Source organism: Palaemon carinicauda, chromosome 17 (genome assembly GCF_036898095.1).
Source record: "Palaemon carinicauda isolate YSFRI2023 chromosome 17, ASM3689809v2, whole genome shotgun sequence".
Taxonomy (NCBI): Eukaryota; Metazoa; Arthropoda; class Malacostraca; order Decapoda; family Palaemonidae; genus Palaemon; species Palaemon carinicauda.
Window position 1 is genome coordinate 34,286,196 of NC_090741.1, and position 18,736 is coordinate 34,304,931.

Here is an 18,736-nt window from a genome sequence, read left to right on the forward strand (position 1 = left end):
AATCAGTTTTTTGTGGCTCACTTGATAAAGGGGGTGAGGGGGCGAAGCCCCCAACAATTTAACTGTAAATGTTCATGTGAAAAGTGGTGAAATATAAATAGGGTTTTTGTGGCTCACTAAATAAAAGGGGTGCGGGGGCGAAGCCCCCAACAATTTAAATGTAAATGTTCATGTGGAAACTGGTCAAATATAAATAAGTTTTGTGAGGCTCACATAATAAAGGGGGTGTGGGAGGGAAGCGCCAACAATTTAACTGTAAATGTTCACGAGGAAAGTGGTGAAATATAGATAAGTTTTTTGTGGCTGACATGATAGTGGGGGTGCGGGGGCGAAGCCCCCAACCATTTAACTGTAAATGTTCATGTGAAAAGTGGTGAAATACAAATAAGTTATTTGTGGCTCACATAATAAAGGGGGTGTGGGGGCGAAGCCCCCAACAATGTAACTGTAAATGTTCATGTGAAAAGTGGTGAAATATAAATAGGGTTTTTGTGGCTCACATAATAAAAGGGGTGTGAGGGCGAAGCCGTCAACAATTTAAATGTAAATGTTCATGTGGAAACTGGTCAATTATAAATAAGTTTTGTGAGGCTCACATAATAAAGGGGGTGTGGGGCGAAGCCCCAACAATTTAACTGTAAATGTTCATGAGGAAAGTGGTGAAATATAGATAAGTTTTTTGTGGCTCACATGATAACGGGGGTGCGGGGGCGAAGGCCCCAACAATTTAACTGCAAATGTTCATGTGAAAAGAGGTGAAATATAAATAGGGTTTTTGTGGCTCACATAATAAAAGGGGTGCGGGGGCGAAGCCCCCAACAATTTAAATGAAAATGTTCATGTGGAAACTGGTCAAATATAAATAAGTTTTGTGAGGCTCACATAATAAAGGGGGTGTGGGGCAAAGCCCCAACAATTTAACTGTAAATGTTCACGAGGAAAGTGGTGAAATATAGATAAGTTTTTTGTGGCTGACATGATAACGGGGGTGCGGGGGCGAAAGCCCCAACAATTTAACTGCAAATGTTCACGTGGAAAATGGTGAAATATAGATAAGTTTTTTGTGGCTCACATGATAACGGGGGTGCGGGGGCGAAGCCCCCAACAATTTAACTGTAAATGTTCATGAGAAAAGTAGTGAAATATAAATAAGTTTTGTGAGGCTCACATAATAAAGGGGGTGTGGGGCGAAGCCCCCATCAATTTAACTGTAAATATTCACGTGGAAAGTGGTGAAAAATAAATAAGTTTTGTGTGGCTCACATAATAATGGGGGTGTGGGGGCAAAGCCCCCAACAAGTTAACAGTAAATGTTAATGTGGAAAGTGGTGAAATATAGATAATTTTTTTTATGGCTCATTATAATTGGGTTGAGGGGGCAAAGCCCCCAATGATTTAACTGTAAATGTTCACTTGAAAAGTGATGAAATAAAAATAAGTTTTTTTTTGGCTCACATAATAAAGGGGGTGTGGGGGTGAAGCCCCCAATAATTTAACTGTAAATGTTCACGTGGAAAGTGGTGAAATATAAATAAGTTTTTGTGGCTCATATAATAATTGGGGTGTGGGGGGCAAAGCCCCCAACAATTTAACTGTATATGTGCATGTGGAAAGTGGTGAAACATAGATACGTTTTTTGTGGCTCATATAATTATTGGGGTGTGGGGGTAAAGGCCCCAACAATTTATCTGTAAATGTTCATGAGAAAAGTGATGAAATATAGATTAAAGTTTTTTTTCCTCACATAATAAAGGGGGTGAGGGGGCGAAGCCCCCAACAATTTAACTGTAAATGTTCATGTGAAAAGTGGTGAAATATAAATAAGTTTTTTGTGGCTCACATGATAAAGGGGGTGTGGTGTCGAAGCCCCCAACAATTTAACTGTGAATGTTCATGTGAAAAGTGGTGAAATATAGATAAGTTTTTTGTGGCTCACATAATAAAGGGGGTGTGGGGGCGAAGCTCCCAACAACTTAACTGTAAATGATCACATGGAAATTGGTGAAATATAGATAAGTTTTTTGTGGCTCACATAATAAAGGGGGTGTGGGGGCGAAGCCCCCAACAATTTAACTGTAAATGTTGCTGTGAAAAGTGGTAAAATATAAAATAAGTTTTTTGTGGCTCACATAATAAAGGGGGTGTGGGGCGAAGCCCCCAACAATTTAACTGTAAATGTTCTAGTGAAAAGTTGTGAAATATAAATAAGTTTTTTGTGGCTCACATAATAAAGGGGGTGTGGGGCGAAGCACCCAACAATTTAGCTGTAAATGTTCATGTGAAAAGTGGTCATATATAAATAAGTTTTTTGTGGCTCATATAATAAAGTGGGTGTGGGGACGAAGCCCCCAACAATTTAACTGTAAATGTTCATGAGAAAAGTGGTGAAATATAAATAAGTTTTTTGTGGCTCACATAATAAAGGGGGTGTGGGGCGAAGCACCCAACAATTTACCTGTAAATGTTCATGTGGAAAGTGGTGAAATATAAATAAGTTTTTTGTGGCTCACATGATAAAGGGGGTGTCGGGTCGAAGCCCCCAACAATTTAACTGTAAATGTTCACATGGAAATTGGTGAAATATAGATAAGTTTTTTATGGCTCACATAATAAAGGGGGTGTGGGGGAGAAGCTCCCAACAACTTAACTGTAAATGTTCACATGGAAATTGGTGAAATATAGATAAGTTTTTTGTGGCTCACATGATAAAGGGGGTGTGGGGTCGAAGCCCCCAACAATTTAACTGTAAATGTTCATGTAAAAAGTGGTGAAATATGAATAAGTTTTTTTTGTGGCTCACATAATAAAGGGGGTGTGGGGGCGAAGCTCCCAACAACTTAACTGTAAATGTTCACATGGAAATTGGTGATATATAGAAAAGTTTTTTGTGGCTCATATGATAAAGGGGGTGTGGGGGCGAAGCCCCCAACAATTTAACTGTAAATGTTCATGTGAAAAGTGGTGAAATATAAATAAGTTTTTTGTGGCTCACATGATAAAGGGGGTGTGGTGTCGAAGCCCCCAACAATTTAACTGTAAATGTTCATGTTAAAAGTGGTGAAATATAGATAAGTTTATTGTGGCTCACATAATAAAGGGGGTGTGGGGGCGAAGCTCCCAACAACTTAACTGTAAATGTTCACATGGAAATTGGTGAAATATAGATAAGTTTTTTGTGGCTCACATAATAAAGGGGGTGTGGGGGCGAAGCCCCCAACAATTTAACTGTAAATGTTCATGTGAAAAGTGGTAAAATATAAAATAAGTTTTTTGTGGCTCACATAATAAAGGGGGTGTGGATCGAAACCCCCAACAATTTAACTGTAATTGTTCTAGTGAAAAGTTGTGAAATATAAATAAGTTTTTTGTGGCTCACATAATAAAGGGGGTGTGGGGCAAAGCACCCAACAATTTAGCTGTAAATGTTCATGTGAAAAGTGGTGAAATATAAATAAGTTTTTTGTTGCTCACATAATAAAGGGGGTGTGGGGGCGAAGCCCCCAACAATTTAACTGTAAATGTTCATGTGAAAAGTGGTGAAATATAAATAGGGTTTTTGTGGCTCACACAATAAAAGGGGTGAGCCAACAATTTAACTGTAAATGTTCATGTGGAAAATGGTCATATATAAATAAGTTTTTTTGGGGCTCACATATTAAAGTGGGTGTGGGGGCGAAGCCCCCAACAATTTAACTGTAAATGTTCATGACAAAAGTGGTGAAATATAAATAAGTTTTTTGTGGCTCATATAATAAAGGGGGTGTGGGGCGAAGCACCCAACAATTTAACTGTAAATGTTCATGTGGAAAGTGGTGAAATATAAATAAGTTTTTTGTGGCTCACATGATAAAGGGGGTGTGGGGTCGAAGCCCCCAAACAATTTAACTGTAAATGTTCATGTGAAAAGTGGTGAAATATGAATAAGTTTTTTTTTGTGGCTCACATAATAAACGGGGTGTGGGGGCGAAGCTCCCAACAACTTAACTGTAAATGTTCACATGGAAATTGGTGATATATAGATAAGTTTTTTGTGGCTCACATGATAAAGGGGGTGTGGGGGAGAAGCTCCCAACTTAACTGTAAATGTTTACATGAAAATTGGTGATATATGGATAAGTTTTTTGTGGCTCACATAATAAAGGGAGCGTGGGGGAGAAGCCCCCAACAATTTAACTGTAAATGTTCATGTGAAAAGTGGTACAATATAATTTTTTTGTGGCTCACATAATAAAAGGGGTGTGGGGCGAAGCCCCCAACAATTTAACTGTAAATGTTCATGTGAAAAGTGGTGAAATATAAATCAGTTTTTTGTGGCTCACTTGATAAAGGGGGTGAGGGGGCGAAGCCCCCAACAATTTAACTGTAAATGTTCATGTGAAAAGTTGTGAAATATAAATAGGGTTTTTGTGGCTCACTAAATAAAAGGGGTGCGGGGGCGAAGCCCCCAACAATTTAAATGTAAATGTTCATGTGGAAACTGGTCAAATATAAATAAGTTTTGTGAGGCTCACATAATAAAGGGGGTGTGGGAGGGAAGCGCCAACAATTTAACTGTAAATGTTCACGAGGAAAGTGGTGAAATATAGATAAGTTTTTTGTGGCTGACATGATAGTGGGGGTGCGGGGGCGAAGCCCCCAACCATTTAACTGTAAATGTTCATGTGAAAAGTGGTGAAATACAAATAAGTTATTTGTGGCTCACATAATAAAGGGGGTGTGGGGGCGAAGCCCCCAACAATGTAACTGTAAATGTTCATGTGAAAAGTGGTGAAATATAAATAGGGTTTTTGTGGCTCACATAATAAAAGGGGTGTGAGGGCGAAGCCGTCAACAATTTAAATGTAAATGTTCATGTGGAAACTGGTCAATTATAAATAAGTTTTGTGAGGCTCACATAATAAAGGGGGTGTGGGGCGAAGCCCCAACAATTTAACTGTAAATGTTCATGAGGAAAGTGGTGAAATATAGATAAGTTTTTTGTGGCTCACATGATAACGGGGGTGCGGGGGCGAAGGCCCCAACAATTTAACTGCAAATGTTCATGTGAAAAGAGGTGAAATATAAATAGGGTTTTTGTGGCTCACATAATAAAAGGGGTGCGGGGGCGAAGCCCCCAACAATTTAAATGAAAATGTTCATGTGGAAACTGGTCAAATATAAATAAGTTTTGTGAGGCTCACATAATAAAGGGGGTGTGGGGCAAAGCCCCAACAATTTAACTGTAAATGTTCACGAGGAAAGTGGTGAAATATAGATAAGTTTTTTGTGGCTGACATGATAACGGGGGTGCGGGGGCGAAAGCCCCAACAATTTAACTGCAAATGTTCACGTGGAAAATGGTGAAATATAGATAAGTTTTTTGTGGCTCACATGATAACGGGGGTGCGGGGGCGAAGCCCCCAACAATTTAACTGTAAATGTTCATGAGAAAAGTAGTGAAATATAAATAAGTTTTGTGAGGCTCACATAATAAAGGGGGTGTGGGGCGAAGCCCCCATCAATTTAACTGTAAATATTCACGTGGAAAGTGGTGAAAAATAAATAAGTTTTGTGTGGCTCACATAATAATGGGGGTGTGGGGGCAAAGCCCCCAACAAGTTAACAGTAAATGTTAATGTGGAAAGTGGTGAAATATAGATAATTTTTTTTATGGCTCATTATAATTGGGTTGAGGGGGCAAAGCCCCCAATGATTTAACTGTAAATGTTCACTTGAAAAGTGATGAAATAAAAATAAGTTTTTTTTTGGCTCACATAATAAAGGGGGTGTGGGGGTGAAGCCCCCAATAATTTAACTGTAAATGTTCACGTGGAAAGTGGTGAAATATAAATAAGTTTTTGTGGCTCATATAATAATTGGGGTGTGGGGGGCAAAGCCCCCAACAATTTAACTGTATATGTGCATGTGGAAAGTGGTGAAACATAGATACGTTTTTTGTGGCTCATATAATTATTGGGGTGTGGGGGTAAAGGCCCCAACAATTTATCTGTAAATGTTCATGAGAAAAGTGATGAAATATAGATTAAAGTTTTTTTTCCTCACATAATAAAGGGGGTGAGGGGGCGAAGCACCCAACAATTTAACTGTAAATGTTCATGTGAAAACTGGTGAAATATAGATAAGTTTTTTGTGGCTCACATAATAAAGGGGGTGTGGGGGCGAAGCCCCAACAATCTAACTGTAAATATTCATGAGAAAAGTGGTGAAATATAAATAAGATTTTTGTGGCTCACATAATAAAGGGGGTGTGGGGCGAAGCACCCAACAATTTAACTGTAAATGTTCATGTGAAAAGTGGTGAAATATAGATAAGTCTTTTGTGGCTCACATAATAACGGGGGTGTGGGGTCGAAAACCCCAACAATTTAACTGTAAATGTTCATGAGAAAAGTAGTGAAATATAAATAAGTTTTTTGTGGCTCACATAATAAAGGGGGTGTGGGGGCGAAGCCCCAACAATCTAACTGTAAATATTCATGAGAAAAGTGGTGAAATATAAATAAGTTTTTTGTGGCTCACATAATAAAGGGGGTGTGGGGCGAAGCACCCAACAATTTAACTGTAAATGTTCATGTGAAAAGTGGTGAAATATAAATAAGTTTTTTTGTGGCTCACATGATAAAGGGGGTGTGGGGTCGAAAACCCCAACAATTTAACTGTAAATGTTCATGTGAAAAGTGGTGAAATATGAATAAGTTTTTTTTGTGGCTCACATGATAAAGGGGGTGTGGTGTCGAAGCCCCCAACAATTTAACTGTAAATGTTCATGTGAAAAGTGGTGAAATATAGATAAGTTTTTTGTGGCTCACATAATAAAGGGGGTGTGGGGCGAAGCCCCCAACAATTTAACTGTAAATGTTCTAGTGAAAAGTTGTGAAATATAAATAAGTTTTTTGGGGCTCACATAATAAAGGGGGTGTGGGGCGAAGCACCCAACAATTTAGCTGTAAATGTTCATGTGAAAAGTGGTGAAATATAAATAAGTTTTTTGTGGCTCACATAATAAAGGTGGTGTGGGGGGGGAAGCCCCCAACAATTTAACTGTAAATGTTCATGTGAAAAGTGGTGAAATATAAATAGGGTTTTTGTGGCTTACACAATAAAAGGGGTGAGCCAACAATTTAACTGTAAATGTTCATGTGGAAAATGGTCATATTAAATAAGTTTTTTGTGGCTCACATAATAAAGTGGGTGTGGGGGCGAAGCCCCCAACAATTTAACTGTAAATGTACACGTGGAAAGTGGTGAAATATAGATAAGTTTTTTGTGGCTCACATGATAGTGGGGGTGCGGGGGCGATGCCCCCAACAATTTAACTGCAAATGTTCACGTGGAAAGTGGTGAAACATAGATAAGTTTTTTTATGACTCATATTATAATTGGGTTGTGGGGGCAAAGCCGCCAATAATTTAACTGTAAATGTTCATTTGAAAAGTGGTGAAATAAAAATAAGTTTTTGTGGCTCACATAATAATGGGGGTGTGAGGGCAAAGCCCCCAACAATTTAAATGTAAATGTTCACGTGGAAAGTGGTGAAAAATGAATAAGTTTTGTGTGGCTCACATAATAATGGGGGTGTGGGGGCAAAGCCCCCAACAAGTTAACTGCAAATGTTCATTTGAAAAGTGATGAAATAAAAATAAGTTTTCTTTTGGCTCACATAATAATGGGGGTGTGGGGGCAAAGCCCCCAACAATTTAAATGTAAATGTTCACGTGGAAAGTGGTGAAACATAGATAAGTTTTTTATGGCTTATATTATAATTGGGTTGTGGGGGCAAAACCCCCAATAATTTAACTGTAAATGTTCATTTGAAAAGTGATGAAATAAAAATAAGTTTTCTTTTGGCTCACATAATAAAGGGGATGTGGGGGTGAAGCCCCCAATAATTTAACTGTAAATGTTCACGTGGAAAGTGGTGAAATATAAATAAGTTTTTTGTGTCTCACATAATAAAGGGGGTGGGGGTGAAGCCCCCAATAATTTAACTGTAAATGTTCACGTGGAAAGTGGTGAAATATAAATAAGTTTTGTGTGGCTCACATAATAATTGGGGTGTGGGGGCGAAGCCACCTAGAATTTAACTTTTAATGTCACGTAGAAATATGTGAAATAAAAATAAGTTTTTGTGGCTCACATAATAATGGGGGTGTGGGGGCAAAGCCCCCAACAATTTAACTGTAAATGTTCACGTGGAAAGTGGTGAAAAATGAATAAGTTTTGTGTGGCTCACATAATAATGGGGGTGTGGGGCCAAGCCCCCAACAATTTAACTGTATATGTTCATGTGGAAAGTGGTGAAACATAGATACGTTTTTTGTGGCTCATATAATTATTGGGGTGTGGGGGTAAAGCCCCCAACAATTTAACTGTAAATGTTCATGAGAAAAGTGGTGAAATATAGATTAAAGTTTTTTTCCTCACATAATAAAGGGGGTGAGGGGGCGAAGCCCCAAACAATTTAACTGTAAATGTTCACGTGGAAAGTGCTGATATATAGATAAGTTTTTTGTGGCTCACATAATAAAGGGGGTGTGGGGGCGAAACCCCCAATAATTTAACTGTAAATGTTCATGTGGAAGGTAGTGAAATTTAAATAAGTTTTTTTGTGGCTCACATAATAAAGGGGGTATGGGGGCGAAGCTCCAACAATTTAACTTTTAATGATCACGTGGAAAGTGTTGAAATATAGACAAGTTTTGTGTGGCTCACATAATAATGGGGGTATGGGGGCGAAGCCCCCAACAATTTAATTGTAAATTTTCACGTGGAAAGTGGTGAAATATTGATAAGTTTTTTGTGGCTCACATAATTATTGGGGTGTGGCGGTGAAGCCCCCAACAATTTAACTGTAAATGTTCACGTGGAAGTGGAGAAATATTGAAAACTTTTGTGTGGCTCACATGATTAACCATAAACGTGTATTCTTAAAACCTCTCATTTAGGGGTTACTTGTATTTTTTCTCGTGTTTTCCTGATAATGTATTTTCTATCAACTTAGCGTTTTGTAGGGTGGTTGAAGAATCTATTCCTATAGCGGGGAACAGCTATGAATACGCCATTTCCTGGCGGGTGAGGCGTGGAAACATGCCCCTACTTGGTAATAGTTTACAACACCACGCTCTCCATTTACTCCAAAATAATGCAATCCTGCAGTTTTCATCTTCTTGCACAGTAATTAGGTGGTTATTTAAATTCTGGGAAAGCAATAATTAGCAAGATATGTTGAGGAAGGGGGAAGGGGTTATAAAAAGAAAATACCTCGGTTTCCTCACTAAACGACTCAGAACTGACATGTCAACAAAGTCAACGAAACAAGATTCGTGATGCCAGAGTACATAAACAGAAGTTCGTGATGCCAGTGTACATTTGATATACTGTATATTCAAAATATACTAATAAAAAATTGAGTGATTACCCAAAAGTGTCACTATTTGTAAATTGCATATTTTATGGACACTTTTGAGTAATTAATCCATTTTTAACTAAGCATATATTGAATATACAGTATATCAAATATACGCTGGCATCACGGACTTCTGTTTATGTACGCTGGCATCACGAATCCTGTTTCGTTGACTTTGTTGACATGTCAGTTCCAAGTCGTTTAGTGAGGAAACCGAGTTATTTTCTTTTTATAACCCCTTCCCCCTTCCTCAACATATCTTGCTAATTATTGCTTACCCAGAATTTAAATAACCACCTAATTACTGTGCAAGAAGATGAAAACTGCAGGATTGCATTGTTTTGGAGTAAATGGAGAGCGTGGTGTTGTAAACTATTACCCCCTATTTTTGTTTTCCAAACAATAGGTGTTTTGGTGTGAAATATTGGGGTTAATGTCTAGGAGAGGGCCGCATGAAGATATCACTGATATTCAATTTATTTTTACTAGAATATGTAGGAATGTATGTATATAATGGTATACCAGTGAGATAATTTAGTGAAAATCAATAAGTCGAAATATCGACGATCAAACTCATGCTACTCTTGTCTTCCTCCCAGATTTTTCTAAGTCTGTTGTTATTGTTGACTCTGTCTTATTTTTGCTCAAATGAGCCCTGTAACCACTATAATCCGCAGACAAACTAGTCCACTATGACGTCTTCACGTTTGGCCAATCACAGTGCGACAATATATTTTCTTTCCCAATGACGTCTTCACGTTTGGCCAATCACAGTGCGACAATAAATTCTCTTACCCATCACAGTGCGACAATACATTTTCTTACCCAGCCATTTTATTTCGTTCCTAGACATGGAGGCCGTAGCACGCACGTCATCTGATGTTGCACAAGAAGTTGAAATTCCATCTTCTTGTCCTGACTGTTTCCTAAGTTACAATGAATTTGTTCTTACTTATTCGGGGTTATATTGAAAAACTAGTGGAATTGTGCCAGAGAGACAATTTAATTTTACAAAATAAAAATTGTCCTGCATGTCAGGGAACCTTCGCAACGGCTTCACGTTTTCCTCAAAGCAGCAGCACATCTTTATCAACCAACAGGTTAAGGTAAGCTTCATTAATTTATGGAGTATATTATAATGGTGATAGTATAACGATGTATACAGCAGTACCATCACTTTGGATTTGGTTTGATGGATGTGTTAGGTAGTGTCCTTAAGGGGGGGTCGCAGGGGGGGGGGGGGTCGCAGGGGGGGGGGGGGGGGTCGCAGGGGGGGCGGAGTTATAAGTAACTTTACACCTGTCCAAACAAACTACAGTACATTCACCCATTGACTGCGATTTGGTCAAAATATTATTTCCTAGCAGTCACAATTTCCTTTTATAATCCAAAAAAAATTGACAGATATAGAAGGGAAAAATACCATATTAAAGAACCTTCCAAACCGTTTCAAAGTTTTATCGTCAATTAAAACTAATATTGCAGCCTATGACTGCTTACTCAAAACAAGCCTAGGCCTACCGACATAAAAAAAATGCATGAGCTACCTATCCATTTCTATTTTGAAAATAACTCTGATATGATATAACTAACCCCGTATTCATATTAGCTGTACTAACCTTTGGAAAAATTTGGAACGTTTAAGTGACGAAAATGCGCCAAACAAGAAGAAGAAAGACAATTTCAGATTTTGTCTTCCTCAAACAACAGCATGAAGTGTAGTGACACACACGAGCGCGGAACGATACATTTGGCAGAAATATTGGAATGTGGAATCTTTTTAATTATTAGGTCCTTATTTACAGTAATCCTCTTTTTTGAATACTGTGATTTAAAGATAGAGAAAATATACATTAAATGCACAATTATATCACTGGTTTTACAATAGGAGGGTAGAAATATCAGGAACTACTTTTCAGACTTCTTCTCTCGAGACTTTTTCGATTTTATTATGCAGGAAAATCGATGAATGCACATGCCCACAAAGAGTGTACAAATCCTTATGGCCCTGGCACAAAAAATTACATACACGTTATATATATATATATATATATATATATATATATATATATATATATATATATATATATATATATATATATATTATATATATATATATATATATATATATATATATATATAAATTATATATACATACATATATATATATATTATATATACATACATATATATATATATATATATATATATATATATATATATATATATATACATATATATATATATGCATCGATAGGTAGATATGTAAATATTATTTTACCTGTCATTAAAGATAAAATTACTGCAAACATCCGTCAATGTTTTGCCTGCGCAAAACAGAACAATCCATTTCTTATCTCATCTGCAATGTGTCCTGGAAAGATAATACAATATAGGTGACAATCCAATTTGCTCAAGAAAAATTGCTTCTCTCTCTCTCTCTCTCTCTCTCTCTCTCTCTCTCTCTCTCTCTCTCTCTCTCTCTCTCTCTCTCTCTCTCTCTCTCCTTTGAATAAGGAAGTGAAAGCAAAATTCAAAGAGGTTCCTAGTATTTTACGTTATAGATAGAAAGGAAATAAAATGAGCTAAAATCTGGCTGTCTCGATAATAGCCTACCCACGTGTGTAATGATGCAGCTGATATGTTTAGTTATTTTCAGTCTTTCGAAGGAATAGTATGTTTGATCAAAACACACACACACACACACACACAGATAAATATATATATACATGTATATATATATATATATATATATATATATATATATATATATATATATATATATATATATATATTGTGGAGAATTTTTTTATGGTGTGTTCTGTGGGAACTTAGTCCGGGAAAGTCTCCTTATAACAGTTACATAAAGTTCAACAGGGGAGGATATGAGCACTTACTCTCGGGGAACAAACACCCTGCTAATACTTTACTGTCACAATTCACTAACCATCACTCTTAAATACAAAAGGGGGAAATTTTACTGTCCAGAGGCCGGAGTACTCCACACGTAGAATATATATGTAATTTATGGCCTACTCTAGCTTTGTCAGGTCTATAGTCATCTCATTCTCAGGCTCTGTTCCGGCTCCGTCCCAGCTACCCCAATGAGATGCTGGACAGGTATTTTACGTTAATGTAATTAGACAAAATCCAACATGGGAGCAGTGATGTAAAGTAGTTTAAAAGTTTAAAGATAAGGATCTTTACCTTCGAAGCAAACATATTAATGCAAAGTTCCTCGCTGTTACCACCTATAGACTTACTTAGGTTTTACTCTTTAAATATTCCCAGTTTAAACATTAAATAAATGAGGGAGCAAAAAATACTAAAGAGGTTTAATTAACCTAATATTGATTTATTCACAAATTTACATTAAAAGAAAACGGACATCTTAACAAAACAAAAATGGAATAATAAAAGGAATGCAAATTAAAAGCAATTCAAAATAATAAAGATGATGGGTTAGACACGTGGTCTGCAACAATCAAAATGGGGTCTGGCACGTGGCCCACGTGACCCAGAGACTATGATAGTCTCAAACCAGAAATGATAACGGAAAAATATTTACACACAATCCCACCGCACACAGTCCGAATAGTGTAAAAGCCAGGTTCCCTATAAAGTTAAAATTAGTCTAAGCTAAGAATTGGGGGAAAACTAAATGGCCATTGATGTAGTACCTGCACTCCTTTGAGATTAGTCCTATGCCCGTGATAGCTGTTGACCTGGTCGCACTTTGCACTCTTGCCTGGCTCACCCCAAGAATCCTCGTTTGTGGTAATTAAGGTTCCCAGGTTCCACTCCTTCACAGTCTCCAGCCGGCAGCCACAGGACTCCTTGGTGAGTCACGTTTGGAAGAGGGGGATGGGGGTGAGCCAGAGGTGCACGGATTCACTAACCAGGCAGGTCAGTAGGCCAGGGCAGCTTCTAGTTGAATGGCTGACACTAAGGTCGAGGAGATCACCTGGCTTCACCTTGCCAAACAAGTGACGGTCATGATGCGCGCGGTAATCCATTGGGGGTGCCATATCGGGACTACAGGACAGGGCAATGTATTGTTGCAAGGAGTGCAGAGGAGGCAGGATTTTGTACTAAATACTCAGATAAATCTTGCTGTTCTGAGGGAGGTTATATATACAATAATCCTACCTATTCTGGCTTGCTAAAAATAATATTTTAAATGATTAATTAGCAATGGACTGGTGCGATGGGTATACATCTTAAAATTAACAAACCTTAATTGGTATTGAGAAATATAAGATGCATTAATTCAGCAGTATTGGAATTTATATAAAAAATGCAGTTTAGGAATTTAATCTCGACCCACGTAGTTTAAGGAAAGAACCAACATACGCCGGGGTTACCACTAAGGCCCTCTGTTGTGCGTATCTACGCTGTGACGTCACGAGCATGGCGTGCGCCACTGTCAACAAGTTTAAGTTTAGATTAGTTCTCCCTATGTTTCGTTAAAGAAAATTGAATGTAGAAGAGAACATTTAAGGGGTAGCTATAGTATTAGTAGAAGAGAGCTAAAAATACGATTGAAAGAAGAAGAGTGAAGAAAATTCTTCACATATATATATATATATATATATATATATATATATATATATATATATATATATATACATATATATGTGTGTGTGTGTGTATTTATATATATATATATATATATATATATATATATATATATATATATATACTGTATATATACACATTCATCTACTGCCTTCTATTAACCTGTGCCTTGCTCATGGTCTGTTTCTATAGAGAATCGTCCACTTCTTATCGACTTTACAATGCCACTGCCGCGCTGTCGACATCCATGTGGGCAACGAAAGGTCAGTTCATTGAGCCATGGTTAGTAGGAATAGCTGCCGCCTTAGACACGGCTGCACCTGCCTCTGGTGCAGCTGCTGCCAGCTTAGGCAGGATGGTATGTGAATTCATTACCTTAGGTTGTATAATAGACCGATATTCTATCCCTGTATAATATGAGATATGCAAATTTTTAATACACTAATTGTACCCATTGAAAATTTTCTATCTTAACAGGTTACTGAAGACATGGAGTGTTCGACGTTAACCTGCACCAGGCGGGTCAAGTTGCCTTGTGGTCACAAGACTTGCCGGAAGCATGCTGATTGCCATGTTTCCAAAGGGTCCCTTGCCAATTGGGAACCTGCCAACTGCAGTGTGTGCAAGGATCTTATCTATACTGGTTTTCACGCTACCAACGTCTCCCAGGACGACAAAGCCAGAAGTCAGAGAGCCATTAGACATTGGGGGAGAGACTTTCAGATGAGCTCTCAACAAGGTGTCCCTTACCTTCCTTCCATGGAACTCAAGGACTTCCTCTTTCCCAAGGCCGAGGTGACTGCTGTTTTTGGTCACTAGATACCGATGGTACTACTCCCGTCAGTACAATTAGATCATGTGGATGATCAAGTTTGGGACGCTCTTCAAGTGATGAGCCTTGAGGCCGACAACATGCCGACGACCTTTTCTGTAACATCAGAGAGGGAGAGGATCCTGCTGTCTATGGAAGCCTCTGATGAGTCCTTAGATGTCCATCAGGTAAGTAAAGTACTCAGTACTTCTTTGGCTCAATCCCCCATTCCTGTATCTGCCGCTCCTGCCTGCACTTCTATTCCTGTTCCTACCTCAAGTACATCTTTGTTCCCTGGTCACTTGGAGTTTATGGCATCCATGAAGGCATTCATGGAAAATATCCATGCTGAACATAAACAAACTCAAGCATCCTTAAGATACAAAGATAGAGGCTTTTAAACAGGCACCTAAGTCCAAGGCTCCATCAGTGTCAAGCCTGCCAGATTGCTTGGCTAAGAATTCTTGCCATTATGCTGGGCATATGGCTCTGAGTGAGGGGTACCTTCACATTGGAGATATTATAGGTTCTAAGCATGTCTTGGACTTAGAAATCTACCCCTCTATTGATAATTATCATTACTGCTCCGTAAGGCTAAACTTGGAAGTGTCCATTAGAGATTATACGATCCCTAAGGAAACTATCATTCTGGACCACAGCAAGGCTCAAACCTTATTAGTAAAGGAGCTTAAGACGACCAAATTTACCAACACTCGACTTTCTGCCTTCGGCTACCTTTGTTGCTCCCTAAGATACTGTCTTTCTCTTCGCCTCAAAAAGTTTTAGGGCTGTGAAGAAGGCAGTAATTGAAGAAAGACTATTGCCAGAGCTACAGGAGGCCAAACCTGTCTCCTCGGGCCTTCCTTATGACTCAGACAGTTGGGAAGATGTCCAGCACCTTTACAGCTGGAAAACTGGATAGGGACATTGGAGTCAAACAAGTCAATGAAAGGTTGCCTAGAATTCCCGAATTCCTTTTAAAGGTAGAATTGGAAGCCAAAGAGAGGCTATCTGCTTCTTTGTCCCACCAGTCCTATCTGGAAATGTTGACTGGGAACTATTCCAAATCAGACCTCTTCCCAGTCCTGATAAAGAGATTTGCATGCTTTCTTTTTAGCCAGAAGAGGATGCAGACAACACGTCCTAGCCACAGAAACTATTAGGCATGAACCTAAAAATGTTATTGACCCAAACATCTGGGGGAAAGATCTCTTTCCTCAGAAAATGGTCAAGGAAGTAATGGACAGAGCGATTCAGGAGCATAAGAGCCTTATGCAAAAGTGGGGTATGTCCTCTAAGAGGAAATTCTTCCCTAGAGCAGGACCTCAACCCAAGGATAAGAAGTCTAGGGGACCCTTTCAAGGCGGGAAAACCTTTCCTGTCATGACAGCCTCAGTTGCCATGATCATCTAGACTGTGTACACGGTTCCTCAGCATTATGTGTCACAGTCTCCAGCCTTCAACCCAGTCTATGAGAGAGCCACTGCGACTTTTCATCCCGCCAGAGCTCAAAAGAAAAGTGCTAGTGGCAGAGGGAGGTCTAGAAGGGGCGGTCAATCTAGGGACCGAGGAAGTAGAGGCAAGGCGTATAAAGAAGCAGGTCCTTCACAACAACAATAAGGAGCTACTGGTAGGGGGAAGACTTTATCTCTTCAAGGATCAATAGGTATTCAATCCTTGGTTCTCACAGCTTAGTCTCAAACGGACTAGGCTTGAAATGGAGACAGAAACCACACCAGTTCAAGAGGTTCTTCCAACCCACAACCCCATTCTTGGGGGGTTATGTACAGGATCTTCTCCGGAAGGGAGTTATCCGTTGCACAAAATCCATGAACTTTCAAGGACGGCTATTCTGCGTTCCAAAGAAAGATTCAAACACTCTTCAAACTACTCTGGACTTGACCCCACTAAACAAATTCATTCTGAACAACAAATTCCAGATGCTAACAATCTTGCAAATACGGACCGTACTACACCATGGTACCTACACCGTCTCCATAGATCTTATCGACCCCTATTGGTATCTTCCAATAGGTCGGCACTTCTCCCCCTACCTTGGTTTCAGACTGCCAAGAAAGGCCTACGTAATCAGAGCTATGCCCTTCGTACTCAAGATAGCTCCAAGGATTTTCACAAACCTAGTCGAGACTATTGTCCAACAACTCAGGAACAAAGGACTTCAGGTGATGGTATACCTAGACGACTGGTTAGTATGGGCTGCAACAAAGTCGGAATGCCTTCTAGCCGCTCTGGAAGCTATGAAATTCCTGCAATCTCTGGGCTTTCAGCTCAACCTCAAAAATTCCAAGCTATCTCCAGCTCAAGAATTCCAGTGGCTAGGGCTTCATTGGAATCTGAAGTCACACATCCTATCTCTACCACAAGGCAAGAAAAAGGAAATAGCAAACTCTGTCAGGTGCCTACTTTGCTCGAAAGTAATCACCAAACGTCAACGGGAAAGAGACTTAGATTCACTGCAGTTCGCTGCCGTGACAGACCCAATTCTAATAGCAAGACTCAAAGATGCCAACAGAGTCTGGAGAAGAAAGGCATCAAATGCTCGGAGAGATCTTCGCCACAAAATCCCGGCTTTGCTGTGCAAACAGCTCAAGCAGTGGTTCACTGCCACATCCCTCAAAGAAGATACAGGGTCAGAGGTCAACCACACTTCAGAAATTCCATATCAACATTCTCAAAGATATGGCAGTGCTTCTAACTCTGAAGAGACTGAACCCAAACAAAAAAATCACACATCAAATTAGTTCTTGACAGCAAGACGATAGTCCACTGCATCAACAGACAGAACTCCAGGTCTCTTCAGATCAACGATGTGATTATAGCCATTCTCACCTTGGCAAAGCAGAGAAATTGGCATCTTTCAGCAGTTCACTAAGAAGGAATTCGCAATGTGAAGGCGGACACCCTCTCCAGATCCAAACCTCTGGAAACAGGATGGTCTCTAGATGAAAAATCATTTTGTTTCATCATATAGAAAGTCCCAGAACTGCAAATAGATCTCTTTGCGACGAGCTTCAACAAGAAGCTTCCCCGGTATATAGCACCGAACTTAGATCCGGAAGTGGGAACAGATGCAATGTCACTGGATTGGAACCAGTGGTCTCACATTTACCTCTTTCCACTGTTAACCCTCCTAATGAAAGTCCTGAACAAATTGCGGACTTTCAAAGGGACAGCATCTCCAGTGGCCCCAAAGCAATTGGTGCCCTCTTTTTCTGCATCTCAAACCTCACCAGATCCTTCTACCATCTCCATTGCTGTCACAGGATTTTCAATAGAAGTGTCTTCGCTTCCTCTTGGATAACGAAAAACCTTCAGCTCATGATTTTCTCGCTCAAAGAAAGTTCGGAATTGCGAAAGAGAGGATCAACTTTATAGGAGTACAAGTTCGCTACTATGAAATGACAATACTCATCTTCCTGGAAAAAATAGGTGGAATTCATTAAAGAACATCAGCCCTCTTCCATTACTATGGACTTCTGTATTTACTTTTTTACTTCATTACACGAACAAGGTTTGGCTCTACAACTATTGCCTCATGTAAGTCAGCACTAACTAGACCTATCGCTTATGTTTTTGATATTGAACTCAACAGTGAACTGTTCAATAAGGTTCCGAAGGCTTGTGCTAAATTGAAACCAAATGCTCCTCCCAAGGATATCTCATGGGAGTTGGATAGTCTTGCACTTACCCTCCTCAATAGATAACCCCACTACCTCTTTGAGGGATCTTACTCAAAAGTCAATCTTGTTGCTTGCTAAGGCTTCTGATGCTAGAGTCGGTGAGATTGTGGCACTTTCAAGGGATGATGCCCACATCAAATTCTCGGAATTGGGGAGGTAAATCTTTACCGAGACCCTGCATTCTTGGCGACAAATGAACTTCCCACAAAACATTGGGGACCCTGGAAGATCGTTCCACTA

General features: G+C 39.2%; 1 long non-coding RNA gene across 1 annotated transcript in view; it reads right to left on the reverse strand.

Moving 5' to 3' along the window:
- LOC137656027 (uncharacterized) overlaps positions 1-11,128 on the reverse strand; it is a 37,560-nt gene extending 26,432 nt beyond the window's left edge. Inside the window, exon 1 of the long non-coding RNA XR_011046916.1 lies at positions 11,026-11,128. This is a non-coding gene — a long non-coding RNA (uncharacterized lncRNA). The remainder of the gene's footprint in view (positions 1-11,025) is intronic.
- Between the last annotated feature and the right edge of the window lie 7,608 nt (positions 11,129-18,736).